This window comes from Apis dorsata, unplaced genomic scaffold (assembly GCF_000469605.1).
Source record: "Apis dorsata unplaced genomic scaffold, Apis dorsata 1.3 scaffold_163, whole genome shotgun sequence".
Lineage (NCBI taxonomy): Eukaryota > Metazoa > Arthropoda > Insecta > Hymenoptera > Apidae > Apis > Apis dorsata.
This window is the reverse complement of record NW_006263452.1, coordinates 480,786-485,530: the sequence shown is the minus strand read 5'-3', so window position 1 is coordinate 485,530 and position 4,745 is coordinate 480,786. Positions and strand designations below refer to the sequence as shown.

Below are 4,745 nucleotides of genomic sequence, written 5' to 3'. Positions count from 1 at the left end.
TTTTTTTTTTCACTCTTTCGAAGAGCATAAAGATTCCAGATACCATTCTCGAAGCTCGTTTATCGTGTTTTTTCGATTGTAATTGTATGGAGGTTCGATCGAGCCACGTATACGAGTGCGATCTTACGATTATTATTAGTTAGGGAAATCTGTCCGCGAATAACCATTTCCTCCCGTATATAATAACGTTATATTGGACGATCGACGTTTGATTCGTCCTGGTTCGATCCATCGGTTTTCTGGTTGATTGATCACCTATTATCACGGGAATATAATTGAAACGCGATCGTAATTGAGAATGGGAGGAGGAGGAGGAGGAAGTGGAGGAGGTGGAGGATTGGCGAAGCGGATCGATTGTTAAGTGTATCGACGTGACGTTTTCGAGCGATTCGAGATTTTCGTCGATTTCGTCGATTCTTGGACGACCTCCTTGGACGGAGAGATCGTATTTATTTTTCAGATATATTGCCCGCAGCGTGAGACAAAATAAAGTAGAAGAGTCGAGGACTGAAGAAAGATGATCGATCCGAGAACTCGAGAATCGTGTCACGATTAACGCACGTCGATTCATTTACATACACGCAAACACATACATATACACACATACACATTGCTACGATCCTCGATATTCTTATTTCCGCTTCTCTTTCGTATTTATTCCGAAGAGGAGGGGAAAAAAAAAAAAAGAAAGAAATCATAGATTCGTATCGAACGAGAGGATCGTAGCCGTCTTAGAGATACGTCGATTCATGATAAGATAAAGATTCGTGCCTTTTGCTACTACGTTCCATCACGTATATTACACTGTTTAGTCTGTATCATATCGTAGAAATCGTTTCACTATGTACGTTTAACATACTCTCTCTCTTTCTCTCTCTCTCTCTTTGTCTCTCTATACAATTGTCCTTTCTTCCTTCTCTCTCTCTCTTTTTTTTTTTTACTCGCTTCGACACGCTTTCATAGTCACACGCATTTATCCCAATTCTTCCTTTCCTTACGTATATTATGCTTCCTCGAGATTTCTCGATCTCGACCATTAGCTACCTTCCATCATTTCTTATCTTCAATTAATCGATTATCGATTATGTTATTATATTTTAGCATTAACGGAAAAAACCAGAGCATGCATTTTCGCAACGAGAACAAAAAAAAGAAAAAGAAAAAAAAGAAAGAAAAAAATGTCCGACGAGGAATGAAACCGTTTTTTTCGCGTACAATTGCCGAACAAACCCACATCTCAACCCCAAACAACAACGAACACCCGATCTATATATCGCTGTATTTGATCGATTCAACGCTCAAATCGCGCCTTTAAGCCGCAAATACTTTTCCAATGGAGGGATACACCGAAATAATCCACGTAGCCCGCGAGAGAACATCCGTTACGGAGGATGATGACTCCGTTCAAGCCTGATTTCATCGCCCTCGAGTCACGAATTCGATCGGTGACCGATTATCGATTATCAATTAAGGGGAACGGAATTCGAGGAATTTGCCATCGATGTTAAAACCGACCTCGGAGGAATCGAATCGCGTCAAGCGCACATATACACACATACACACATACACATACATCGTTTTAAACTTTTCTCTCTCTCTCTCGTGGACGATAAATAAAACGGAAATAATAATTCTCGTAAAGAAAAAAAAAAAAAAAAAAAAAGGAAAAAAGAAAAAAGAAAAAAAGAACCGTCTCACTGTATACTTCGCCGAGTTAACGATGTGCAAAAATTTCTGTATAATAAGTTATAAGATATAACGCGTGCGCGATGTCAGTTAGATGTGTTTTTCGTCCCACCGCAACACCATGTGCGCAATACAATGTACGTATATAAATCTGTAAAGACTAATCGATGAATCGATCGTTGATCGATTCTTAAAGCAATGCCGCTTATATTTGTCTTGATTAAAGGCAGAGAGTTGTTACGACACCAACGACAGTTTGTGATGAAACCCGTTCGTGTTTCGTTCGTGGCGATTTCATTTCACCACCGATTGTAATGGCCCTTGGATGGCTCGACGAATGCGCAGATGGCAAATCGGTAGTCACTCAGTCACCGTTTTCGATGGCGTACGATGACGAGGTCGGAGAACTATCGGCTCGATTCGATCCGTATAAACGGGCGGAGCGAGCGGAACGCCGCGTAGCATTGTCTGCTCTAGGATCCGCTCTTGTTCGCTCGACCCTCGAGCGATTCTCCACCGTTGTCCGAGGGACACTTGGGGGGTTACGTTAAGCTGTGCGCAATAAGAAATGTCAATGTCTCAAGAGAGGATTCCTGGCCTGTTCCGCGTCGAAAACTAGGTGAGTTGGACGACGCGTGAAGCAGCGCGCCACTCGTCTCCTTTTTCTCCAGGCGAAAACTTCTCATCCGGCCTCTTCCATCCGGCGAACCGCGGCTCGTACCCTTTCAACGGCCTGCCTCCGCGCCCCCGCTGCAGAGACACGTACGTACGCCGGAAACCGCGGCTTTTCAATCCAAGCCTGTCGTCGGAGGCGGTCGGAGAGTTTAAAGAAGGCCTCGTCGAAGGCGTGTTGGAGGAGAAGAAGTGGGTCGCGTGTTTTTCGCTCGATCTCGGGAGTGAAAGGGAGTGAGATTCGATGACGGCGGATGGAGGAGGTTTGAGGATTCTGAACGATGACGACGACGACGACGACGAAGACGACGACGAGGTTTTCGTGGAGATGATTGGCGGTGGTTGTTGGCGAAAGGAGGATGAAAGGAGATGAACTGGGTCTATGGGTCTTTCCACTTGTGATCCAGTCTCGCGCTGCGAAATGGGAAATTAATAATCGGGAATGCTTGGTGGTTTTTATATCGTATAATTTTACTCACCAGTATTTCTTTTCTTATTATTATTATTATTATTATTATTATTATTATTATTATTATTATTATTATCTTATTATTATTATTATTATTACTATTATTATTATTATTATTATTATTATTATTAATTATTAAACGATCCGATTTTTAAGAAGGTAGATTTTTTTAAGCAAAAAATAGGAAAGAAATCGATGAAAATCGATGATCGGTATAATTTCGAATCGTGAAGGACGTTTTTTAAGATTTTTTTTTTTGACCGAAATTTTTCCCCGTAAGTGTACAAAATTCGATGAAATTTTAAAGTAAAATGTTGTTTTTTTTTTTTTTTTTTTTTTTGGTTTTTTTTCGACTAAAAGAATTCTAGAGCGGATTTCGTTGGAAGATTATGCATGGGGTTTGCGTTTAACGCAAGAACCCCACACTATCAAAAATTTAACGCACAAATACTCATGTTAGGAGTACTTACAGGCTTCAGCTTGTGGCCTCATGCCTGGGGGAACCACCTCGTTGATCATGGTATCCCCTACGCCAGGTTAGTATTGTGAGCAACGGTTTCCGGCCCCGTGATTAGCACTCCCGTTATCGTACTCACTTTCGAGAAATCGGCAGAAACGAAACTCCATCCATCGGATATCGCTACGAACTAATTTTGATAATTGAATAACGAATCCGTTATCCGTGATTACAAGGTGGCCGAGAAAGATATACCGTATATACCTGGCGAATATTATTAATTTAAATTATTATTATTATTATTATTTCTTTTTTTTTTTAGCTGAATTTTTGTTGCTTTATTGTAATTCTAAAAAAAAAATTTGCGAATTAAATTTGCGAATTTGTTCGTTATTATTTCGTTATATTTGGAAATGTATAATAATAATAATGGAATGTATAATTTAAAATATGAAAATATTTTATGGATATTTTGTGAAGTTATTTTAAGTAAATTGCAAAAAAGATTTTTTTTTTTTTCCATTTTCGAAACAAACAAGGATCGTTTATTACGAAAATGATTTAAATTATATATGGGCAACCATTAAAATTCTAATTGAATTTAATTTCAATTACAGAATTAATATATAAATTTCTCGATTGAGAAATTGCACGATATCGATCGATCCGCTAACGTACTAACGCGTAATTTTATTTTTTTATTCTTTACTCGATCGACCGTTACCGTTTATGCTCTATCGTTTTTTTTTTCCCCTCTTTTTTTTTTTTTTCTTCCAACTTCCAAAAAATGGTTTCTTACGGAAACCAAGTGTAGAAATTGGAACGAGAGATCGAGTCGAACGAAATCAATCCATCCAAACGAATCGAATTGATTTAAACGAATCGTCGAATTCGAATTCGCTCATCGTCCAAGACAATCCCTCTTTTCGACGATCGTTCAACAATCGTTCCGTAGAAATTTGAGCGAAATTTCGACAGGAAAGTGCAAATACGCGTGGAAAATCATTCGTACGGCTGCGACGCGTTCGAACGAGGCGAGGAGCGTGTAATTCTCGAATCGACGCGTGCAACCCTCTCCCTCCCCGTCTGCCGACGAAATTTCCTGCCTAAATCGGGGATATTGTGAGCTTGATTACTTCGATATAGATATTGCGTTACAGTCATGGCTGGGGGCGTGTAATCGAACTACACGGAGTCTCGTAAACTCGATGAACTTGAAAGACGAACCCGCCGCCGAAGTCCTGAACTTCTGACGGGGTGCAATGTTAGCACTTTGCCATCGAGTTCCATCCGCCCCTCTCCCTCGCGAAACATCGTTGCTCCTGCCTTCTATTCCACGATTTCCCCGGATAATTGATTTTCACCGTGCAAACGTGCTCGAGGATCATCGACCGAGTGCACCCTTTAAAATTTCCTCGACCGTCGAGTTTTTCATCCTTGCTTTTGTCAATCCAAACGCTG

At 40.4% G+C, this 4,745-nt stretch overlaps 1 non-coding gene across 1 annotated transcript; it reads right to left on the bottom strand.

Annotated features, from left to right (window-relative positions):
- Positions 1-3,220: 3,220 nt before the first annotated feature.
- LOC116185360 lies at positions 3,221-3,371 on the bottom strand. Its single transcript, XR_004150202.1, has one exon. It is a non-coding gene; the product is annotated as a U1 spliceosomal RNA (small nuclear RNA).
- Between the last annotated feature and the right edge of the window lie 1,374 nt (positions 3,372-4,745).